Genomic DNA, 26,931 nt, shown 5'->3' with positions numbered 1-26,931 from the left:
GACGAAATGGGCCTAATAGATGTTCACAGAATGTTTCATCCAATGGCTGCAGAATACACATTATTTTCCTTGGCATATGGATAATTCTCAATGATAGACTGCATGTTAGGCCACAAAAGGGTCTTCAAAAACAAAAAAATTTGAAATAATATCAATTATCCTTTCTAACTACAATGGAATAAAACTAAAAATCAAGAACAAGAGGATCTCTGAAAACTACACAAGCCCATGGAAATTAAATAATATGTTCTGAATGACCAGTGAGCCAATGAGAAGCTTAAGGAAATTTTAAAATTTCTTGAAACAGATGAACATGGATCAACCTACCAACATCTATCTATTTATGGGATAGAGCACAAGAAGTACTAAGAGAAAAATTTATAGCTATATGATCCTAAATACTTTTTTTTAAAACTTGAACAAGCTAACAATACATCTTAAAGAACTACAAAAGCATGAGCAAATCGCAAATGTAAAATTAGTTGAAGAAATTAATAAAGAACAGAGCAGAAATAAATGACATTGAAATAAAAAAATACAGAATACAAAAGATCAACAAAATGAAAAGTTAATTTTTTGAAAAGATACATTTAATGAACCTTTAAAAAGTCTAAGAAAAAAAGAGAGAAGACCGAAATAAATGAAATCAAAGACAAAAAAAAAGGAGACATTACAACAGATAGTGAGGAAATTCAAAAGATCATTAGAAACAAGCAACCACACATTAAAAATAGAAAAAATAAATAAATTTTGAGGATATTCAACCCAAAAAATTTAGCCATAAAGAAAACCAAAATCTGAATAGACCATAACAAGCAATGAGATTTAAGCCATAATAAAAAGTCTCCCAGTAAAAAAAAAAAAGCCCAGGACCTGGTGGCTTTATTGCTAAATTTTATCAAATATTTAAAGATCTAACACCAATCCTTCTTAAACAACTAAGAAAAATAGAGGAGGAAGAAGTACTTCTACATGCATTCAGTGAAGCCAGTATTACCCCGATACCAAAACCAGACAAAGACACATCAATAAAGAAAACTGCAGGCCAATATCTCTGAAAAACATTGATGTAAAAAACCTCAACAAAATGCTGGCAAACAGAACACAACAACACATTAAAAAGATCATTCATCATGAGCAAGTGGGTTTATCTCCAGGATGCAAAAATGGTTCATCAAATGCAAATCGATGTGATACATCATAAAAACAAAATGAAGGACAAAAAACATGATCATTTCAACTGACACGGAAAAAGAATTTAATAAAACTCAATATCATTTCATGATTAAAAAGTCCTCAAAAAACTGGGTAAATAAGAAACATACTTCAATACAATTTAAGCTATATAAAACAGACCCACAGCTAGTTATCATAGTGAACAGAGAAAAACTAAAAGCCTTTCCTCTAAGATCTGGAACACAACAAGAGTACACTTTTATCACTGTTATTCAGCATAGTACTGGAAGTCCTAGCTAGAGCAATCAGACAAGAGAAAGAAATAAAGTATATCCAAATTGGAAATGAAGAAGTCAAATTATCCTTGTTTGCAGATAATATGATCTTATATTTGAAAAACCCTAAGACTCCACTAAAAACAATCAAACTGATAAACTCTGTAAACTTCTAGGATACGAAATCAACATACAAGAATCTGTGCATTTCTTGATGCTAAGAGTGAACAATCTGAAAAAGAAATCTAGAAAGTGTTCCCATTTACAATAGCTACAAATAAAGTAAACTACTAGGAATTAACGAGAAGTAAAATACCTCTACAATAAAAACTACGAAACATTCTTGAAAGAAATCAAAGAAGAAACAAAAAAATGAAAAGATATTCCATGTCCATGGATTAGAAGACCTAATATTGTTAAAATGTCCATACTAGCTAAAGCAATCTACAGATTCAATGTAGTCCTGAACAAAATACCTATGACCTTCCACTGAAATAGAAAAAACAATCCTAAAATTTAGATGGAGTCACAAAAGACCCAGAACAGCCAAAGCTGTCCTGAGCAAAAAGAGCAAAACTGGAGGAATCACATTACCTGACTTCAACTTATGCTACAAAGCTATAGTAACCAAAACAGCATGGTATTGGCAGAAAAAAAAAAGACACATAAAGCAATGGAACAAAATAGAAAATCCATAAATAAATTCATACATCTACAGTAAACTCATTTTCAACAGAGGTGACAAGAACATACATTAGGGAAAGGACAGTCTCTTCAACAAATGGTGCTGGGAAAACTGGATATCTCTATGCAGAAAACTAAAACTAGACCCCTATTGCTAGCCATATGCAAAAATCAAGTCAAACTGGAAATAAGACTTAAATCTAAGTCCTCAAACTATGAAACTACTAAAAGAAAGCATTGGGGAAACTCTCTAGGACTTTGGTTTGGGTAAAAATTTCTCGAGTGATATACCCCAAAGCACAGGCAACTAAAGCAAAAATAGACAAATGGGATCGCATCATGCTAAAAAGCTTCTGCACAGTAAACAAACAATAAAATGAACAGACAACCACAGAATGGGAGAAAATATTTGCAAACTACCTAACTGACAAGGGATTAATAACTATAATATATAAGAAGCTTAAACTACTCTATAGGAAAAAACTTAATAATCCAATTAAAGATGGGCAAAGGATGTGAATATTCACTTCTCAAAACAAGACATACAAATGGCAAACAGGCATATGAAAAGGTGCTCAACATCACTGATCATCAGAGAAATGCAAATCAAAACTCCAGTGAGATATCACCTCATCCTATTTAAAATGGCTTTCATTCAAAAGACAGGTAATAACAAATGCTGGCAAGGATGTGGAGAAAAGGGAACCCTTGTACCCTATTGGTGAGAATGTAAATTAGTTCAGCCACTTTCAAGAACAGTTTGGAGGCTCCTCAAAAATCTAAAATTTGAGCTACCATATGATCCAGCAATCCCACTGCTGGGTATATACCCAAAAGAAAGGAAATCAGTATATTAAAGGTATATCTGCATTTTTATGTTTGTTGCAGCACTGTTCATGATAGCCAGTATTTGGAAGCAACTGAAGTGTTTATTGACAGAGGAACGGATAAAGAAAAGGTGGTACATATACACAATGAGTACTAATCAACCATGAAAAAAGAATGAGGTTCTGTAATTTGCAACAACATGGATGGAACTGGAGGTCATCATGTTAAATGAAATTAGCCAGGCATGTAAAGACAAACTTTGCATGTTCCCACCTATTTGTGAGAGCTACAAATCAACACAATTGACCTCATCGAGATAGAGAGTAGAAAGATGGTAACCAAAGGCTGGAGAGGGTAGTAAGGTGGGAGTGGTGGGGGAAAAGGGGATGTTAGTAAGTACAAAAAGTAGTTAAAAAGAATAAGGCCAAGTGTTTGATGACATAACGGGGTGACTATAGTTACTAATAATCCGACTACACATTTAAAAATAAAGAGTATAACCGGACTATTTGCAACACAAAAGATAAACACATGAGAAGATGGATATACTATTTAGCACGATGTGATTATTACACACTGCATGCCTATGTCAAAGTATCTCATCGACCCCATAAATAATATTCAACTACTCTATCCACAAGAATTAAACATTTTTTAAAAAGAAAATAAGCGTACTGAAGAAATCTGCACTCCCATGTTTACTGCAGCACTGTTCACAATAGTCAATATTTGGAAGCAACCTAATTGTCCAGGAACAAATAGATTAAAAACAATGTTGTGCATATACACAATGAGTACTACTCAGCCATAGAGAAGAATGAGATCCTGTCCTTTGGAACAACATAAATGGAACTGGAGGACATTAGGTTAAGTGAAATAAGCCAGGTACAGAAAGTCAAATTTTGCATGTTCTCATTCATTTGTGGCAACCAAAAATTAAGATAATTAAGCTCATGGAGCCAAAGAGTGGAATGAAGGTTACCAAAGGCTGGGAAGGCTAGTGGAGGTATTGGCGGAAGGGGGTAATGGTTAATGAGTAAAAAACATACTTAGAATGAATATGATCTAATGTTTGACAGCACAACAGGGTGAGTGCAATCAATAATGATTTATTGTCCACTTAAAAATAACTAAAAGAGTATAATTGGAATGTCTGTAACACAGAGAAATGATAAATACTTGAAGTGATGGATAACTCATTTACCCTGATGTGATTATTACTCATTGTATGCCCACATCAAAATATCTTATGTATCCTGTAAACACACATACCAACTATGTACCCAGAAATTTTTAAAAAACTGTAAGCATGTTTCTCTATTAAATTGAATGTGGTTAAATATTTATACATATTTGAAAGATGATTTAGCTTTAATTTGGCTTCTTTATTCCCTTCTGAGAAGCTGGGAGGAGCTGTTGTTTTAAGAGTGTACTGTGCCTGGTGGTGAGTGGATAGAAATAAGTTTACTCAGCTCTTCTGAGGCTTGGTTATGAAGAGCCTGTCAAGTCTCTCAAAACTGGCAACAGTGAGCCATCTAAAGCCTTCTGGATAGCATACAGCATACTGTATTCTACAAAGGAGGAGAGAGCTGGGGAGGGCGAGTGCGAATAGAAGTAATTCAGCTAATTAAATGCCTAGATTAGCGATCCTCAATCCCCAGGCCACTGACCTGTACCAGTCCATGGCCTATAAGGAACTGGGCCACACAACAGGAGGTGAGCGGCTGGCAAGGGAGTATTACTGCCCGAGCTCTGCTTCCTGTCAAATCAGTGATGGCATTAGAGTCTCATGGGGGTGTGAATCCTACTGTGAACTGGATACACAAGGGATTTAGGTTGCAGGCTCCTTATGAGAATCTAATGCCTGATGATCTGAGGTGGAACAGTTTCATCTCCACCCTGCTCCACCCCTGATACATGAAAAAACTGTCTTCCACAAAACCAGTCCCTGGTGCCAAAAAGTTTGGGAACTGCTGCTGTAGATGAGAAAAAATAGTGAAGTGGAAGTGGTTTTTATTCTATGTAATCTCTGGTTAGTTTTGTGGCATCTTAAGAAATTTCATATCCATAGCCTTGCTACACACAAGAAAATTTCTTGTTATGGATTCAACTTATAGCCTAAAATTTAAGTCTAAATTTAATGGGTTTTCTTAAGAAAAATAAAAGATATGTGAAACAAGTAGAAGAAGATCAATAATTAGTCTCCAAATTGTATTGAAGATTTTGGCTAATGCCTATACAAACTATCTTATTGCTCTTCTATGTTAATTTTCTTTCACTAGCAGACATTCTATTCTGGGAAGTGACTATAAAGACCCTTTGTAAAATAAGATTAATGCTTCTTTGCCTTTGTAATTTGCTTCATTACTTCAGCTACTCACTCATTTATAACATGCTCAAATATTTCCTCAAAGCAAATTAGTCACATTAGTAATTTATTTCTAATTTTCCATAGTTTTATAAAATTCACAGGGCTAGCCACTGTCAAGGAGAAGAGAGAGGGCTGAGGGAGCAAGCATGGGGGAGTGATATGGTTTGCATCTGTGTCGCCACTCAAATCTCATGTTGAATTGTAATACCCAATTTCAGAGGTGGGGACTTGTGGGAGGTAATTGGATCATGAGGGTGGTTTCTCATGGTTTAAACCATCCCTCTTGGTGTTGTCCTGGCCCAAGAGTGAGTTACTGCAAAATCTGGCTTCCCTATTCCTCCTGCTCTGACCATGTAAGACATGCCTACTTCCCCTTCACCTTTTGGCATGATTGAAAGTATCCTGAGGCCTCCCCATAAGCCAGCATGCTTCCTGTACAGCCTGTGGAACCATGAGCCAATTAAACATCTTTTCTTTACAAATTATCCAGTCTCAGGTATTTCTATATAGCAGTGCAAGCATGGACTAATACAGGGAGTAAAAAATGTGTATGGAGAGGGATAAGGAAATAAAAGAAATTGAGAAGATAAAGTTGCATTGTTGTTGTTGTAACTGTCCCCTAGGTGTTAAATGATTTATAATATCTTTCATACTGAAATGATTATTTGTGTAAATGGGCAAAAAAAATAGGAGGATATAATGCTAGAAAGATAAAATGAATTACTTTACTAATGTATGTATGCCTACCAGTTGCCTGAATTAGTGTATGAGATACTAAGTCTAATGTTTCCATAATCAATAGGAAACCAACAAGAATAAAGGCAAACACATATCAGAGATATGACAGCCGGAAGGTAGACATTTAAAAAAACATGACTTTCTAAATTCTAATTAGTAGGGATTAATGTTCAATTGAAGGCAAAATTGTCTTTTCATTGCTCAAAAGGTCACCTCTGACTAAATAAAACTATGGCAAACTGAAATGAAATAGCTCTACAAGAAATTCTAGAGAGAATTTGTGTTATTATCTTCCTCATTCTTTATCCTTATTCATGACTATAGCAAAAAGCACTTGCTTTTGTGAGTGATCATCTGAAGACAATTTCTAGCCTGTTCCTGTCAATATACGTCTATATCTTTAGGCAACGGAGCAAGCCGTATTACAATTACTCTGTCTATAAACTAACATCAATTTTACATGATTTTACAATTTCTTAAAGCTAAAATAGTCAACTGACAAGGAAAAGAATATATTGGATTCACCAAAATGAGAAAGTGCTGCCTAGATTAATAAAGAAAACAAAAACCTAACGGTCTTATAACATTGAAATTTTCAGACATATGGAAAAGTTATCTCTTGATATTTAATATTTAATAGTCAAAACCTCTCGAGAACACCTACCAGCAGTCATAGAAATGTTATTAATTACAAGTCATTGGAAACACAAAGAAAAGATATTGGTGATATTTTAGCCTACCAGAATGCTAGACATAGCATAGTTCAACAGATAACGACTTGCAGTAGACTAGTCCCAAATATTTATTGGACCAGAGATTGTGCCTAGATTGCTGGGAACATCAATAATCAAAAAAGAAATAACCACTCTTCCCATAGATTGTCAAGGGATGTTTTGCATCTATAGATCTATTTTTCACTGAGAATCAGTTTTACTCTGTTTTGTGCTGCTATAACAGAATACCACAAACTGGGTAATTTATAAACAATGGAAGTTTACTTGGCTGAATGGTACTGAAGGCTAGGAATTCCAAGATTGAGGGGCCACACCTTATGATGATCTTTTTGATGCGTCATCACATGGTAGGAGGTATCACATGGAGAGAGAGCTTGCCAGAGAGAGTATAAGAAACCTACTCTTGAGATAGCGAACTTACTCCTAGGGTAACAACATGAATCCATTCAGGAAAGCAGAGCCCTCATGACCTAACCACCTCTTAGAAGTCCCACCTGTCAACACTGTTCCATTGGAGATTGTTTCCAATACATGAACTTTGGGGGACACTTTCAAACCATAGCATAATCTAAATCCAACTTCTTTCTTTTCTGACAAACATTGCAAAAAGAATCTGTTTATCACAGAGGCATGTAGAAAGCAAGCATAGAGCACTCAGGTTAGAAAAAGGATGTGAAGCGTCAAGCAAGCATGCTGAAGCAAGCAAACAGCAGTTCATGGAAAATACGGGAGGATGCTAGCCCATAAAAACATTAGTGAGCAAGTTCACAAGGAAAAGATGGAAATGAAGAGTCCTAATATAAGAAAGTGATATGACAGCACAGCTCATGGTGGTAAAATAAAATAAAATAAAATAAAATGTGATAGGTAGAATTGAATAAAGCAGGAAAAAATCTGACCCAGATGACATTTTCTGGTTCAACAAAGTGCTAAAGGGCTTTTGTTGGTGCTTTAATGACAAAGGGTTTTTACATAGAACTACCATGCTGCCACTTAGAGTGAGCAAATGTAAGTTTTAAGTTCTAAGAAATGAAGGCTTAATAATCTTTTTTCCTTTCCTCCCTCCCTTGCTTTCTTTGTCTCCTTTCTTTCTTTGCCTTTTTGCTTTTTTCTTCTTCTTTCTTTCTTTCTGATTGGGTAAGTGACAATCTTCAAATGTTATTTTGGTTAATAACAATATTAAATATCTAACAAAAATTACAATTTTACTACATTGTTAAAGATAGCTAAATAAAGAGCTTTGTTTGCTGTAAAAAGAAAAAAAGAAATGCAAAGAGAAATGAGGGATAAAGGAAATGAAAAGGGTGTATAATAGAAACATATATGATCACACTTATTTAGGAGTTAGTGAGATGTGATATGTAAAAGTATCTATCATCTGATTGAAAAAGAAAATGGTTATTGAACTGGAGGCAGAGGAAAATAATGATTCCTGTGAATAATGTTTGTTTGAATATTACAGGAACTCACTACTCTATATCTCAAAAGAAAAATATGTTAATAAAATAATTTCTGTGAAAAATAAAAGAAGGAAAAATGTTACATCAGGTAATTCCTTAAAAGACAAAAAATAGTGTGCTCCTGTAGTGTGCTTCTGTAACACGGGTTTTCTGAACCTAAAGTCTATTAATAGAAGAGAGAGAAGACATAATGATGGGGCAAACTGTGGCATCATTTCCAAACCAGGCCAGTCTATTGAGTGCATAATAGGCTGAGTAGTAGTTGTGTTTTTGTGGAGTCCAGCTACATAACACAGAATCAAGGCTCATCTCTATCCTGCAACTTCAGTCATAAAGCAACAACTTTTGTGTCCTTTGTTACATTGTCCTATTTCCATCTTGAATTGCTGGACTAATGTAAAGCTGCCATCACAAAATCCTGAAGTGATAGAGTTGTTTCATGCCTTGAACTAGCTAAGGGTGCTGTATTGTGACATCCTGTTGTCTTTAAAGGTAGGATTAGACTTACATTCACATAAGGCAAGAGAGGAAGCATAAAAAAGCAGGGCCACCGTTAAGTCAGTTGTCATTACTAAAAAGAAATATTGAATGGTGATTTATTTGGAAAATGGCCAAAATGCTTTTGAACTGCTTCATTAGACAGTAATTGACTTTCATTTGACAAGAGGGACCATATGGTAGGTTGTTTCTAACTTACATAATTATTTACTAGTCTTGGGGACATAGTACCAGCCCAGATACTTTTTAAGTGCATATGAAAACACAATCTAATTACTAACATATATTTTTATGCTGAGAACCTTCTGAGTTTTTTTAAATAAATAACTAAATCCTACTTCACAATAATCTTATAATAAATTGTGCTCAGAAATGTATCTTCTAATTGTTCTACAAAGTTTTTATGTTTTTAATTTTTTACTTGTCAGATTTTGAACTACCTATTCTTAGTCTGTGAAAAATGGACTCTAATATATTTCTTTATCAAAACATTGTTCCTCTTAGTCTTTCATCACTACCACTCCTGCCTCTCCAGTCCCACCAATATCACTGAGCAATCAACACTAGTCTAACAGAAAAAAAAATATGAGTCATTGTATCAGGAGATCTGTGGTTTTTATCATGGCTTTCTAAGAAATCATCCAACTATGACATATTACATTTAATCTCATTTTCTCTATTTTCTCATCTGGAAATATAGGCAGATGCCCTATCTCACAGATTTTGTAAGGGTCAAATGAGACATGGTATTCACAAAGTACATTAAAAGTTTAAAGTGATTATTATTGGATATTCTGAGTTAATTAAGTTGAGATAACTCTACAAGAATTTTGTATGCTTTTTCTTTGTCACTTGCTTAATTAGTTAACTTTTTGTACTTTTTCTACTTCATCAAGCGAAAGTTACTAATTCGTTAAAAGCAAGTAATCAACAGCCTTTTCTATTACAAGGGCAAATTTTAAAAATATGCCAACTCCAAAGCTTCTTAAATGTGTACTTAGAGATTACTTATTTCTCCTAAAATGTAACCTCTCAGTTATTTAAATAAGCAAAATAAGCATAATCCTATAGCTGCATGTTTATATCACTGGGACATCAATCATTATACATAATACTGTGTTATTGCTTTTGGAATTTATTTATTAGAATCATAAGCTACAAACCCTGCAGGGACTAATTTAAATACACATTACATCTCTCAGTGCTAAGCACTGGCTTTTTGATTTAGCTCAAGTTTTGTAACTCTCATATCATTAGTAGACAATTCTGCATTCAATTTTAAATCCAGAAAACTCAGAGGTTTGCATCTTTTTCTGCTTTTGAAAAATCCAACCTAAACTACTTTCTAAAATATATCCCTGTGCATTACTACCCTTGGATCTTGTTTGTTTCCTGAATGGCACATATCCTAATTCACAAATACTTCTTTGCTGATTTATTATTATCATTTGTATAATTTTTTTATTGAATTATATCATTTGTATAATTGTTTTATCGAGTTATAATTCATATACAATAAAATTTATCATTTCAAAGTGTACACTTCAGTGGTTTTTAGTATAGTCAGAATCGTTCAACCATCACCACTATGTAATTCCAGAACATTTTTCCTCACCTTAAAAAAATACTCCATACCCATTAACTATCATTCCCCATTCCCCACTCCTCCATTCCCTGACAAGCACTAATCTACTTTCTGTCTTTATAGATTTGCCTATTGGGGACATTTTATATAAATGGAATAATACCACATATGGCCTTTTCTCTCTGCCTTCTTTGACTTTGCACATTTTCAAGTTTAATTCATGTTCTAGTGTTTTATTTCTTTCCATGGATGAATAATGTTTTACTGTATGAATATACCATATTTTTAAATCCATTCATCAATTGATGAACATTTGCATGATTTCCACATTGGGCTATTATGAATATCATGGTACAGGTTTTAGTGAACATATATTTTTACTTTTCTTGGGTATAGACCGAGGAGTAGATACTGCATCACATCTAGAAGTAGAAACTATTACCATATCACAAAATGTTAACTCTGTATTTAACATTTTTAAAAATTAAAACTTTTTCCAAAGGAGTCACATCATTTTCATCCCCAACAGCAAAGTATGAGTGTTGTAATTTCTCCATATCCTTGCTAATATTTTTTATTTTCTGTCTTTTTGATGAAAGCCATCCTAGTGGGTGTCAAGTGGTATCTCATTGTGGTTTGGGTTTGCATTTTCCTAATGAATAATGATATTGATCACATTTTTCATGTGCTTATTGGACATTCATATATCTTATAGTGAGAAATATCTATTCAAATGGTATGCTCATTTTAAAATTAGGTTATTTTTCTTTTTATTGTTGAATTATACAAATGTTTTATGTATTCTGGATATAAGTCTCTTATCAGATACAAGATTTTCAAACAGTTTCATTGTATTGGTTGTCTTCACTTTCTTGATAGTCATCTTTAATGCCAAAAAGTTTTTAATTTTGACACAAAGGCTCACATTTTCATACCTCAAATCCAGTACTTATTGTTCAAATTCAAATCTGTTTGATAAAAATTATATCAAATTTTTAAATACAACTGTCTCAGTGAAGTCTTACCTATTTGAGGACTAAGCCATACATATGAAATAAAATCTGTGTTAAAAAACAATAAATTCATTCATTTCAACAACGGCAAAATCCAAAATTATTCACTTTAGTTCCTAATTTCATAATAGTCCTTAAATATATCTTGATTCTAGCAAAGAAACATGTGTTTAGTAGCAGCATCTGCTTTTGTACACTTAACTTTATTTATTAATGTATTTTGTATTAAGTAATACTTGCACAACAAAATTGTCTTATAAAGAAAAACAATGATCTGAGAACTGTTGCAAATAAATAGTTATATTAATCATAATATCAGAGAGAAATAGAAATTTGAAGTTCAGATGTTAGGATTCAATCATTTTTTAATTCTATCATCCCATAAACAAGTATTCCAAGGAAAACAATTAAATACATGCCGAGTAATTACATAAGCCATAATTCCTTGACTCTTTTGTCAGTGTTTGTGGATCATAAAGCTTCACTAGAGAAAGAGCCTTTTCCCCATAAAGAGAGCAATTACTGTAGTTGTGTCATGATTTTGAAACAGAAATTAATTAAATATGCAGTCAATATTCCTTCAAAATACATATATTGAGTGGACAATAACATTTTTTTCCATAATGTGAAATTCATAAACTTTATTTATAGTAACTAAAATTATGTTTCCCCTATTATTCCTTTAGCCTGACATGACAGATGAGATTAAGGGAAAGAGAAATTAGTTAATTCCATTGCGCTAAACAACGTGTGTCAGAAATAAGACTAGAATGGGATCAGTTTCTGTGTGCTACATATGAATTTGTCCTGGTCACTGGTGACTTCTGTCACTTCAAACATTAGATTAGTGAAATTAGGCATTCACATTTCATTTTGATCTTTCTCTTTTAAGACATAAATGTCAAGTAGGCGCAAAAAATTTGTGAAAATCATAAATGCACTGCAAAATATCTTTTGATCTCTAGATCATTTTTCAAGAGCCATATGTATTTGTCTTTTACTCCCAATCTGATAAGTCACTATTTCTTACAGCTCTTCTGCTTCCCTCTCTTCCTTCTTCCCTTTCTCCCTCCCTCCCTCTCTTCCTTCCTCCCTTCCTTGGCAGTAAATGATAAGCAAATAGGTAGGGCAGAATCATTTCCTAAGTAGAAAGTATAAATTTATCAATTCTGTAGAGTACTTGCATATATCAAATGCCATAATAAAATACTTCTAAATTATATTATGGTATCAGATTAGGCTTTGTTGCTTCTGTGACCATAGATGTGGTAAAAGTAAGAAATGCAGATTTTATTCATTATTTTCCTTTACAGACACCACTTTGAAGTGGAAAAGTCACTTCAGCACATGAATAACAATATTTATTCTCCATATTAATAATTGAAATACCACAGGCAATACTGTTTCCAAATCAAATGTATTTAGATTCCTTAACATAAAGAATTTGAACTTTGTAGAAAACAAATAGAAAAGGTTTAATTAACTTTTATATATTACCACTGAGGTTGAAGGTTCTATATGTGCAATTGTCTTATTTGATCTAAAGAGCAATTAGAGTCTGTATGTCTGGGAAATTGAGAAAACCTGGTACGCTCTGTCATGTGGGACATCCATTTTTACTTAAGCTATTTGTGATGAAATTTTACTGAGGTGAATATTTCTTTCATCTTTGTTCAAATCATAATGTGGGCAACTATGTTCTTAGGAATAACTACTATTTGAAGCATTAAGAAATACCATTTTTTCCCATTTCAGGATGGAAATATAGGAAAAAGAGATAAAGTGAGTTCTCTAGAATCACAATCTAATAAGCTAGAAATGGGGCTTGACCTTAACATTCCATTTCTAGTCTAGAATTCTGTTACTGTACTTCACTGCATTTAGATGTGGGAAATGGCTATCTCTGTTCTTTTTTAAAAAATAACTTTTATTGGGTATATTTAAGGCATATAACATGATGTTATAAGATACATATATGTAGATATAGTAAAGTGGTTACAAATGTGGAAGAAATTAACTTATACATCATCTCACATAGTTGCCCATTTTCTCCCTATGGCAAGAGCAGCTGTAATCTACTCATTTAGCAAAAATCCTGAATACAATATACTATTATTAACTATAGTCCACATGTTGTGCATTAGATCTCTCCACTTGTTAATCCTGCATATTTACTACCTTGGATCCCTTGACCTACATTTCCCCATTTCTCCTGTTGTTCTTCATGTTAGACACAGCATAGAAATATAAAGAAAAATACATATTCCATGGTTGGTATGACAGTTGGAGGTTGAGAAGGAGCAAGAAAAACCCATAATCTATGTTATGTGGCTGATGTGGTAGGTAGCTACTAAAAGGGCTCCCTGGTGTTCATGCACTTTATGTAATTTTCCTTTCTCATGTATGCGATGGATTTGGCAATCTGCTTCTAATGAATAGAATACAGCAAAAGTGATGGGATAACATTTCTGAGGTTAGGTCATAAAATGCTGTGACTTCTCTCCTGCTCACATTCTCCGGACTCGTCTCATGTGCTCCCTTAGAGGAAATAAGCTGCCATTTTGTCCGCTACATATGGAGAGATCAATGTGGCAAGGAGGTTAACAGCTACTGAGGAACTGTGGCCCCCATCTAATAACCAGCAAGAAACTAAATCCTGCCAAAGACCATGTGACTGGATTGAAAGTGGGTCATTCCCCAGTCAAGTCCTGAGATGACTGCAGGCCAGCTTGAATGCAGCTTTATGAGAGATGCGGAGCCAAAGGACTCAGCTAAGCTACTTCCAGATTCCTGATTCACAGAAATTGTGAGATAATAAATGTTGTAATTCAGGAAAATCTATCACAAAGATAGAGATAACTAATACAGTTTAAGCCCCAGAATTCCAGCCTAACTCTAACTCCCTCAAAATTAATATACGAACGAAGTAAAAGATAGCATACCTATCATGGTAGTTTTAAGGAAAAACAAAAAAAGTCTAAGACCAAAACATTGTAGTCTTAAAAAAAAAAACAAAAATCCAGCTCCGAATGAGTCCCCGCCAGAGTCTACTTCAAACCAGATTGCAACCTCTAAGCCTCCCCTACATAGAGATTTGGAGGTTGACACTGACAAAATATTATGGCATTTTATACATATCAGAATACATTTTGATATATATTTCATTTATTCTTACAATAACCCTTTGAAGCATCCAAAGATATTGTTATTTCCATTTTACAGACAGAAACCGAGGAAAATGAAATAATGAAAATTTCCTAAAGTCACAAGCTAATGAGTTATGAGTTATAAATGGGAATAGATCTTAATACTCTGTTTTTAGTCTAGAATTCTGTTATTATGCCATACTGCTTTTACCTCAGGGAATATGGTTGTTTCCATAATTCTACCACGTTATAAAACATAGCATCTGAACCCAAGAGAATGGATTAATTTATCTGACCCATTTTATTCTCCAGAAAACCCATCTTAATTCCCATACTTGTTTTTGAAATTTCAAAATCATTTTATATATTCTTTAAGTGAAACTATCAATGAATATAAAGTCAAGATGTCAAGTTAATTTTTAAAATTAGCTTTAAAAATTTAATACATAGAATGTTACTTTCTATATATTATCTTATAAATTAGTCTTGCAAAATAATAACTACAGCAATAACAATTTATAAGTAAATGAAGTATATTAGAAATTAGAAATCAACATCAGCTTAAACAAAAGAGAACAAGGAAGCTACTCCATCTGCTCCACTGGTATATGACTCATGTGTTGAGCCCAATCAGCAATAAGCTGTAATTTATAATTAGCAGTGGAGAAGGAAGATAGAGGGAATAAACAAATTGAGTTCAATGTGTATTAAATTAATATTTTGCATAGGTTATGTAATTTAATTTGAAAGTAGAAATATGAGTGCTATAAATATATTGACCATGCTTTGTCTTTTCTCTGCATTGGCTGTTGCTAACCTAGTTCATATTAATATACAAATTAGTTGCTTAAAAAAAGTGTTGAATGAATGAGTGAATGTGTGAAATGAATGTCATTCACATGTAATAGATGAAGGCAATGAGGCACAAGTAGATAAATATTTAAAATGCCACTGTGAGTAATGCTAAACTCTAACTACCTGATTCCAAAGACACAGCCTTTTCATTTATATGACGTGATTTCAAATAATCATTTCTTCTCATATTAAGATATAGAGTTAGTAAATAGTAATCTAATAGTGAAGCCAGAACATAAAGATATTAATCAATTAATAAATATCACTTATCTCCAAGAAAAAAAGTATTTTCCTAACACATTTTAGAGTTAAAATGCTGGTGAAAAAATAATTTTAAGTAAATATTATTGAAGAACTCTATGAATAATGATTGCACTACATAAAAATACAAAATATGTTATAGTGGAAAGCAGCTAAAATTTAATATCTAAACTCCACACATTTTTCATTTTTTCTTTAGCTTTAATTCTTGCAAGAGTAAATGATATAATAAACAAAATATTTATGTTTAATAATTCTACAGTAGTTCTATGTTTAATAGTTTCCAAAGCTAGACTTATTCCACAACTAAAAATAAAGAAATAGATTGAACAAATAGTACTGAGGCTCCCTAACTTTGTTTTCTAAATCCCTAGTCTCCACTAATGGTAGTGTGAGCAGTGGTGGTGGTAGAAGAAGTGGTGGTATGAGATCTTCAGAGAATGAAAACAAATGTAGTCATCTATTTGGATTCTGATTGGTCATTCATATGGTTTGTTTCTGTGTCCCCAGCCAAATCTCATGTTGAATTGTAATTTCCAATGTTGGTGGAGGGAGCTGGTAGGAGGTGACTGGACTGGATCACAGGGGCAGATTTCCTCTTGCTGTTCTCGTGAGTGAGTTCTCAGGAGATCTGGTTGTTTGAAAGTGTGTAGCACTTCCCCCTTTGCTCTCTCGCACACACACACACTCTCTCTTGTGCCACTATGTAAAGAAGGTGCTTGTTTCCCTTTCACCCTTCAGCCATGATTATAAGTTTCCTAAGGCCTCCCAGCCATACTTTCTGTAGAGCCAGTGGAACTGTGAGTCAATTAAACCTCTTTTCTTTATAAATTACCCAGTCTCCAGTAGTTTTTATAGCAGTGTGAGAATGATTTATGCAGTCATGTAGTAGCCTAGAGATCACAGGAGCAATCTTACAATGAAGATCAATAAATTCTAACTTAAAAAAAAAAAAGTTCTGAAAGCTCTTCTTCAGGCTAGGAAAAAAAGACGTAAGGTAAGGAGGCTGTATCCACCTATACCATTAAGTAAGAAAAAGGAAATATCTCAAGTGATAGAGGACTTGGAGGATGGAAAAGTGGAATATTCAGGCCAAATTTCAGCAACAGAGAACTCAGGGAAGTGTCTTAGCTGAAACAATTTGTAATAGACATTAAAAAATCATTTCCTGAAAGCAGTTGCACATGAGTTCCTAAAATAAAATAGCGATGCAAAAAATGACTTTAGGCATAGAGTGGATAATTGTTTATAAGACATGATCTGAGCAATAACAAAGCCACAATCACTTGAAACATATAGTTTTAGAATTTGCATGAAACAACTACTTGGAGTAAATCTATACTATTAATTCCAGCATGGATACTGTACCTTCCAGCTCACTATCCTTATCCAGGATTTGCATTCCAGCCAAACTGGTTTACCTTGTAACTAAAGACTACCCTTTCCTCAAGATCTAAATTAGATCTCAACAATATCCATGAAATATTGCATTACCATCATATTTGAAAATTCACTACTATTTCTGCAGAAATTTGGACCATATCATGTTCATTTTTGTATCTCTAGCTTCTTGAAGAGTGGTTGGAATATTTCAGGAGTTCATTGTACATTTGGTAGACTGAAATAAACGATAATTCAAATTCACTGTAATCAGGAGCCATACTATATACTTCTCTGAACTTTCCTTATGACATGCATATAGTATGTCCTAAAATATATATCATAGATAAATGGGTTTATTGGCTTTTATAATTGGGGTAAGTGGGCTGCATCCCCCTCTTCCCATGGTTCATTGTTACACCTTTACTGAATTTATTGTTTAAATATATTTTACATAACTCATCTGAATTAGTTTTACCTGCTGGACAACCATAAAAGTTGTACTAATGTGGAGATTGCTGTTTATGAAATGTGAAATAAAACACAAGAGATCAGAAACACTATGTATTATTCCTCAGAACTTTCCAAAGTGTATATAGACTTTTTCAAAGTCTTTTTGGTTAAACCAACATGTTCATTTTGAAGCTGTTTTAATTGTAATAAATAAAAAATACTGGTCTTTGAAAGTATTGGCTTACATAATTTAAATGCGTTTTTCAAATATAAAGGTTAAAACACGAGCACAGAGAAAACACAAGATGACTCCGTCAAAAGAATCAATAACATATTGATGAAAAATAACAATTAATTTGTAGCTTAAATGTTAAATTGGATTTTTAATTATGATTCTGTTTATATTTACATCTTGTCTGATTTTCTTGTACTTTTATTAATTAGTAAAACAAATTATAGGAGCAATACTTCAATGCTTTGGTTCATTGAGTTCCTCTCTTTACAAACATTTTTTTTTATTTACAAATTCTTGAAAATGAAGAAAATACTAGAAAGAAATGAATATCTCTAAAGGGTATTGTGCCAGAAGAAAATTGCCCATACTATGGATAAACTTTCATTCTCTGCTCTGTCCCTAAAAATAGCTTATCCTTACAGAGAATACGAAGCCAGTCAATTAGTAGGGTATGAACAGAGGTAGAAGAAGGACTCTACATCTTTATATGTTTGTTTTTTTTGTGGTTGTTCTTGCTGTTGTTTTGATACTATATATATTTAAACCTTATTCTTCTCTATTCCATACTTTATCTCTCGCTCATCCTCAAAGTCATCCCAAATCGCTGTATAAATACAGTTGTCTGATCTTGCAAGCAGCTTAGGGTCTCTCTCAAATCACCAGCCTTGAGGAAAATGAATACATCTGCCAGAACCTAAAGAGAGTTTTGAACCGTAAGTATAAATCGCTCTATAGTAAGATATCAGTTTCTTTTTAATATACAAAAACTTTTATATATTTCTGAAAATCACATATTGTCAAATTAAAGCAAAGATACAATTAATTATTTGCTTGTAACAAGGATTTTGTGCCACTTGTCAATTAATTGTCCTACTTCATTTACCCTTCCTTTCCTCTTCTGGAAAAAAAAAAAAAAAAGGAACATTAAATGTTCTTCTTCTGCCAGGTAGCATGATGTTAAGCTTTGTCAGTAAAGAGCTACAGCCGTTGCCAGAGATGAAGGTTTTCTTTCCTAGTTCTGATGTGTTCTCTAAACAGTCTCCTGCAATGTGAGCAGCTTCTCTGGCACTAAGCACTCAGAGTGTGAGCAGCTTCTGCAGTATCTGGCTTCTGCAGCACTATGGCTTGCAGTGCATGACAGCCTGCAGCACTCAGTGGCCAGAAGCTTCCCCTGGGAATCTGCTTAAGTAGTCTTGTAGAAGAGTGTCCCCTCCAAGATATATTGACATAAACACCATTCCTCAACACTGTACAGTGTAGATTTCCAGCAAGTACCAGAGGAGAGAATTCCAGTAAATTCTGCCAATGCACTACCACAGTGACTTCCTTGCCATTCAATGAGCCATAATTATACTCTCTTCAGCAAGATCTAGATTTCAGCTTTAGGGTGGGTGGGCTCTTCTGTAGTTGTTTTATTCAGTCCTATGAGTCAAGTTTGTTCCTTGCATCTGCTATTCCTATATTTTTTGACTTCTCTTTATTATGTACTTGCTAATGCTGCATTATCTAAAACTACTGTTATAGTTAATAATTTTATATTAAACTTTTCCTGTTCAAATTAAGGTATAATTTCTGTTTTGACTGGACCATGATTGCTAGTCTTCCACAAAGGGTTGGAAGAAATTTACATATGTTAAAAGTCAAAATTAAGATTTGAATACTTTGAAGAAAGAAAGTAGTGGTTAGGGAAATTAAAAAAGTGAGGAGTAATATTAACGCACAGATAACATGCCACATAGTTATGTACAATTACTAAATGGCTGTACATTTAAGCTAGTGGTCAAAATTTAAAAGGAAACATGTTCAACTTTAAGATTTACAATGTCCAAAGTTAAAGATCAATCCAGCTATCTAGAAACATGCTGTTTAATTTCAGAACAACATTGTGAACACTGCTAAAACAAGCCAAATAGCACATTCTGTACACCTCTTCTTTAGAATACTTGTTTGAGTGGGTAAAACACATGACGGTAAAGGTCGGATCAGAAAAAAAAAAAAAAAAGCTCTATAAGTAGCCAATAAAATGTGGTTCAAGTGCACAGGCTCCAAGGGCTGCATTGGATCAAGGGTAAACTCTCAACCATTTAAAAACTGGACAGCCCCCCCCACCCCTCCCCATGTACTTCAGGCAGCCTCTGTCATAGAATTAATACAATGATTGGCAAAGTGTAGGAAAGGTTATCATCCCTAGTAAGAACCTCGAATTTTGATTTTGTGTTCACAATTAAGGCAGATTCTCAAGGGTTAAAATATGTGCCTGTAGAGTTCTTTTGTGTTTTGGTTTTGTACTTATTTTGGTTTGCTCCTCTGAAATGTTTTCTGAAATTATTCATCAGACTGGGGTGTATTAGTCTGTTCTCATGATGTTATGAAGAAATATGAGACTGGGTAATTTATAAAGAAAAAAGATTTAATTTACTTACAGTTTCACATGCCTAGGGAGGCCCCAGAAAACTTACAATCATGGTGGAAGGCACCTCTTTACAGGGCAGTAGGAGAAAGAATGAATGTGGAGCGAAGGGGGAAGCCCCTTTTAAAACCATCACATCTCGTGAGAACTCACCAACCCGAGAAGAGCATGGGGGAAACTGCCTCCATGAGTCAATTATCTCCACCTGGTTCCACCCTTGAAATGTGGGGAATATGACAATTCAAGGTGAGATTTGGGTGGGGATACAAAGCTAAACCATATCATTCTGCCCCAGCCCCTACCAAATATCATGTCCTCACATTTAAAGACACAATTGTGCCCTTCTAACAGTCCCCCAAAGTCTTAACTCATTCCAGCATTAACCCAAAAGTCCAAGTCCAAAGTCTCATTTGAGACAAGGCAAGACCTTTCCATCTGTAAGCCTGTAAAATCAAAGCCATGTTAGTTACTTCCAAGATACAGTGGGGGTACAGGAATGGGGTAAATGCATCCATTCCAAATGAGAGAAATTGGCCAAAACAAAGGGGCTATAGGCCCCATGCAAGTCCAAAATCCAATAGGGCAGTCATTAAACCTTAAAGTTCCAAAATGATCTCTTTTGACTCCATGTCTCACATTCAGGGCACGCTGGTGCACGAAGTGGGCTCCCATGGCCTTGGGCAGCTCTGCCCCTGTAGATTTGCAGGGTAAAGGCCAGCTTCCAGCTGGTTTCTCAGCTGGGGTTGAGTATTTGCAGCTTTTCCAGGTGCACAGTGCAAGCTGTTGGTGCATCTATGATTCTGGGGTCCAGAATATGGTGGCGATCTTCCCATTTGGAAGGGAAATGTGGAGTTGAAGCCCCATATACAGTCCCCACTAGGCCATTGCCTAGTGAGCCATGAGGGCTCCACCTCTGAAGCAGACTCTGCCTAGACATCCAGGTGTTGCCATACATCCTCTGAAATCTAGGCAGAGGTTCCCAAACCTCAATTCTTGACTCCTGTACACATGCAGGCCCAACACCATGTGAAGGCCACCAAGGTTTGGGGATTCAACTCTCTGAAGCAATGGTCTGAGAAGTACCTTGGCCCCTTTTAGCCATGGCTAGAGCTGAGGCAGCTGGGATGCAGGGCACCATGTCCCAAGGCTGCACAGAGCAGGGCGTCCCTGGGCCCAGCCCATGAAACCATTTTTCCTTCCTAGGCCTCCAGGCCTTGGATGGCAGGGGCTATTGTGAAGGTCTCCGACGTGCCCTGGAGATATTTTCCCCACTATCTTGGTGATTAACATTCACCTCCTCATGCAAATTTCTGCATAGGGCTTGAATTTCTCCTCAGAAAATGGGTTTTCTTTCTTTTTTTTTTTTTTATGAGACAGAGTTCTGCACTGTTTCCCAGGCGGGAGTGCAGTCGCACGATCACGGCTCACTGCAAGCTCCACCTCCTGGGTTCACGCCATTCTCCTGCCTCAGCCTCCCAAGTAGCTGGGACTACAGGCTCCTGCCACCACGACTGGCTAATTTTTTGTATTTTTAGTAGAGACAGAGTTTCACCATGTTAGCCAGGATGGTCTTGATCTCCCGACTTTGTGATCCACCCACCTCAGCCTCCCAAAGCGCTGGGATTGCAGGTGTGAGCCACCGCGCCTGGCCGGGTTTTTCTTTTCTATTGCATCTTCAGCCTGCAAATTTTCCCAACATTTATGCTCTCCTTTCTCTTGAAAGCTATACTGCTTAGAAATTTCTTCCACCAGATACCCTAAGTCATCTCTCTCAAGTTCAAAGTTCCACAGATCTCTAGGGCAGGGGCAAAATGCCACCAGTCCCTTTGTACAGCAAGAGTGACCTTTACTTCACTTCCCAACAAGTTCCTCATCTCCATCTGAGACCACCTCGGCCCAGACATCGTTATCCGTATCACTATCAGAATTTTGGTCACAGCCATTCAACAAGTCTCTAGGAAGTTCCAAACTTTCCCCATTTCCTTGTCTTCTTCTGAGCCCTCCAAACAGTTCCTACCTCTGCCTGTTACCCAGTTCCAAAGTTACTTCCACATTTTCAGGTATCTTTACAGCAACGCCCCACTTTCTGCAGTACTAATTTACTGTATTAGTCCGTTCTCACGCTGCTATAAAAAAAAACCTCAGACTGGGTAATTTATAAAGAAATGAGGCTTAATTGACTCACAGTTCTGCATGGGAGGGGAAGCCCCAGAAAACTTACAAACATGGCAGAAGGCACCTCTCCACAGGGTGGCACGAGAGAAAATGAGTGTTGAGCAAAGGTGATAAATGATATACGTAAGTATACATATCCTAACATATATATAAAATAAATAAAACCATCAGATCTCGTGAGAACTCACTAACACGAGAACAGCATGGGGGAAACCGCCTCCATGATTCAATTATCTCCACCTGGTCCTGTCCTTGATACGTGGGGATTATTAGACTTCAAAGTGAGATTTGGGTGTGGATACAGAGCCAAACCATATCATGGGGAAAGGTAATGCGCATGACCATAAAACTGATTGTTATTAGGTCTTCCGCAGGGAGTTAATTCTGAGTAACTAAAATGAGTTATCAGTAAATCAAAATCACTTCAAATAAACTCACACTTAAGTGATGACTAATAGGGGAGAAAAGATTATTTTAGAATGTTTGAGACATTGTCAGACTTGGAGAAAAAAATGATTTCATTCACTATGTCCTTTTCCTAGGGAAAGAAACAAATTTACTTACAAGATATTTATACTACCCTTTTATATCTTTTAAATATTATATTTCTGCTATTGCCACTTATATCTTAGAGCCATTTTCTGCCCTTAGCTTCCAGTTATAATTTCTATAAATATCACTTAACATTTGGGCACCAATTTTACGTGGAACTGATGGTTTTTCCACTGTCTCATAGTTGTGATCCATAAAACCAGGGTATAAATCAAATATGATATATGTGCTTCATTGCTACTATGCACTCATCTTCTGAACAATAAATTCCTACCACCTTACATACTGTTTACATTTAGCAAATATACAACTATGCATTGTTAATTAAAAGTGATTGTGTAAGAAGTACAAATGCGGCAAACATAAAAAAATCCACAATAATTTGCTTTAAACAAACCTTCGTGATAATCAAAATGAGAAACATCAGTCTTATCTAATTATGATGACTACCACATACTAAGTTTGAAAAACAAATATATATGTTAGGATATGTATACTTACATATATCATTTATCACTGGAGGTCTTTGAGTAAAAAGAACAAGAGAAAAAGAAAAACATTATCGAAATAAAAACTGCATATCTATAGCAAAAAGTAAAAAAGCAATCAAATCAAAACAAAAAATCTGAAAGCAACAACAAAAAATTATTGGAAGATCCATGGAAACACTGAATGCTCACAGTGCGTATTTGATTTGAATTACAACATTATTTTTATATTGTTTTCTGGATTATTTGCTACTTTTTCCTTTTTTTTCCTTGTTTTTTAAAGTATACCTAAGTCAACATTTAAAATCTGACAACCTAAGAAAGTTAAAGGAAATGTTGATAGCAAAGATGAGTCTGGTGAAGTAAGTATCTGTTATTAGATAGCTGATGAACTAATGACAAATTTTAATGTAAAAGATGGAGAGAATTCAATAAAAAAATAGATACGTGAGAAATGGAAATGAAATCATAAAAGTTCTGGACTTCATGGAGGAAATCTTCAGAAAGAACATGTAGTAAGAAGCAAGGTCAAGATCCTGAGGGAGACTTCTGAGATGCCAAGTGGCAAAGCTCAAGGTCTCCTGATCAGAACCAAGGGGACACTGCCGCAGGCCAGATGGGGTGCTCCACTGACAGCATGCACACGCAGCCCATGCATACATCTGTCCCAGTGTTCTTTAAATGGAATGGAAATCATTTTTTTACTAATATATATGTCCCAGAAAACCATAATGGTTTAAGTAAGAATCGTCCTTTGATCACCAAGTTGTGACATAAGATAAACATTCAGTAAGTGTTGGTTAATACATTAATAATTAAACAAATGAATGAATGAATAAAGCCTTTGTAATATCAGCTAAGAACATATTGGTAAATAATTTACTTGAATGTAAAAGTATGCTACAAATGGGGGAACAGTTTCAAAGGGAATAAAGACACCCCATTGTAAAGAATTAAATCAAATTAAGACTAACACATAATAATCATAATATTTCACAAAATAGGCTGGGCGCAGTGGCTCACACCTGTAATCCCAGCACTTTGGAAGGCCGAGGCAGGTATATCACCAGGTCAAGAGATCAAGACCATCCTGGCCAACATGGTGAAACCCCATCTCTACTAAAAATACAAAAATTAGCTGGGTGTGCTGGCGTGCCTGTAATCCCAGCTACTCGGGCGGCTGAGGCAGGAGAATGATGATTATCAGAGGCTGGGGAGAATGGCAGGTGAGATGAAGACAGGTTGGTTAATGGGTACAAAAATATAGTTAGTTAGAAGGAATAAATTCTGGTGTTCAATAGCACAGAAGAGTGACTACAGTTATCAGTAATTTATTGTATATTTCAAAATAAGTAGAAAAAGATTTAGAATATTCTCAACACAAAGTAATAATAAATGTTTGAGGCAATGAATATCCAAAATGCCTTTATTTGATCATTAAACATTATCTGCATGTATCAAAATGTCACATGTACCCATACATATTTATAATTGTTTTTATCAATAAAAATTTAATTATTATGATGGGCAGGTGTCCATAACAATATTAAATAGATCTCTATAAAGAAAATAATTTTATTCCAATAACTGCAAACAGATTCTGTGAGGATGGATGATATACCTAAACTTTTCACACCTTCCATGGTTGTACATTAATGCATTTTTCTTTAAGATGGACTAATTTAACTCTCACGCTGAAGGATTTCTATACATAAACACACATATCTCTATTTATAGTGAGCAAATAATCACCTTAAAGTTACTGGGCAATGGAGAAACCTGCGAGTTATGTGAAACATAAGAGTGCAATGAATTTCAATTTATATATGAGATAAACAACAAATTTTAATTTGAGGTGATTAAGTCACCCTTCAGTTTGTTATAGAATAAATCCAGTGTTCTACTGTGATTAGACAAAGCTACTTTCCTTCATTTTTTTCATATTGAGCATTTATGGTTAATAACACTCATAAAAAAATCTATAAACAGACACAGCACTATGACACTAATGACTCAGCATTTGTATAGAGGCTTGGAAATTTACTGCAGAGTGAGAAAATAAGTTACAAGTCCATTGCCATCACTTCAAGTTTACGATTAACTCAAGAAATAAGAAAATCTGGGTTTTTTTCACAGTTGAAATAAGAAAAACATTATAGGCTGTAGAAATCATGATATGTTCACATACTGAAAATATACTTTTGTTGTTCAGGAATTAAATTTAAAAATAAGCACTAACTAACAAATATATTTAATATGAATCTTGAATTCAAGGTTTTGTTGCCCTCTGGCCTACGACAGCCTTTCACTCTTAGTTCCGATTCTGATTACTACTCTACCACAGTTACTCTGTCATATATAAGCAGGCACTGTAGTTTTAACAGGACAGGGAACTCTTTTGATTATGATGGGCAGTAAGGCCAATGTCAATATTTTAAATGAAAAAAAATGATTGTCAATTTTGGATTGGGAGAAGGGGCAAATTTATTAGTAATTTATGCTCACATCCTAAATATGCCAGGTTTCAATAAATCTATTTCATTCACTCAACAAATATTCTTTTTTTTTTTAGACGGATTCTCACTGTGTCACCAGGCTGGAGTACAGTGCCACCATCTAGGTTCACTGCAACCTCCGCCTCCCAGGTTCTAGCAATTCTTTTGTCTTAGCCTCCCAAGTAGCTGGGATTACAGGCACGTGTCACCACGCCAGGCTAATTTTTTGTATTTTTAGTAGAGACGGGGTTTCACCATGTTGGCCAGGATGGTCTCGATCTCCTGACCTCATGATCCGCCTGCCTCGGCCTCCCAAAGTTTGGGGTTACAGGCATGAGCCACTACACCTGGCCTAACAAATATTCTTTAAGAGCTTCTACGTGCCAGATATTGTCTCAAAAGTCCACAAGTCAAATCCAGCTTATAGTTAGTTTTCATAAATAATGTTTTATTGAAATACCTCCACACCAATTCATTTACATATTGTCTATACCAGCTTTCAGGCCACAATGCCAAAGTTTAATTGAGACAGAGACTATATGGCTTATAAATCCTAAAATACTTACTATCTGGCTCTTTGCTAACCCCTCGTCTAGCAACTACAAATATGTTGCTGAGCAATGCAAACCTCTGTCTTCTGTCACTTACATATTGGCTGGGGTGCACAGATATTAACCATAGGCATATAAATAATTAGATAGTATCATGTATTAGAAGGTATAAAAATGCTATGCGGAGGAAAAAAAAGCAGGATAACAGGAATGAAACAAGTGGTGTGGGGGACAGGTTGCAACTTTAAATAGTGTAGAGTAGTGAAGGTGAGGAAGGTAACATTTGAGCAAATTTTTGAAGGAAGGGGGTTAGTAACCATATGTAAAATTAATTGGGGGAAGAATGTTCTAGTCTAAGAAATGAGCTAAGGCAAAATACCCTAAGGAAGAAGCATGCTCTGTGTGTTCAAGAAACAATAAGAAGGCCAATGTGGCTGGAGTGGAATGTGTGAGGGAAAAGTAGTCCTTATGAGGACTGTCTTCATTCTTTAGTGATACCAGTATTTGCTACTGCCAACAATTGCTGTAAAAATGTGAATCAATGCCTTAGGCTTAGATATTATTTTTT

The 26,931-nt window shown here is 35.0% G+C and overlaps 1 protein-coding gene across 17 annotated transcripts in view; it reads right to left on the bottom strand.

The window, feature by feature from the left end:
- Positions 1-26,931, bottom strand: part of CCSER1 (coiled-coil serine rich protein 1) — a 1,462,495-nt gene that overhangs the window by 733,038 nt on the left and 702,526 nt on the right. For 2 of the 17 annotated variants that reach the window (XR_008524637.2, XR_008524639.2), the window contains one exon: positions 18,260-18,386. The exons of the other annotated variants lie outside the window; for them this stretch is intronic. The gene's annotated coding sequence lies outside the window, so the exon portion shown is untranslated. The remainder of the gene's footprint in view (positions 1-18,259; positions 18,387-26,931) is intronic. 17 annotated transcript variants of the gene reach the window in all.

This window comes from Pongo abelii, chromosome 3 (genome assembly GCF_028885655.2).
Source record: "Pongo abelii isolate AG06213 chromosome 3, NHGRI_mPonAbe1-v2.0_pri, whole genome shotgun sequence".
NCBI lineage: Eukaryota > Metazoa > Chordata > Mammalia > Primates > Hominidae > Pongo > Pongo abelii.
Note: the sequence above shows the minus strand (reverse complement) of the source record. Positions and strands in the feature narration are given on the sequence as shown.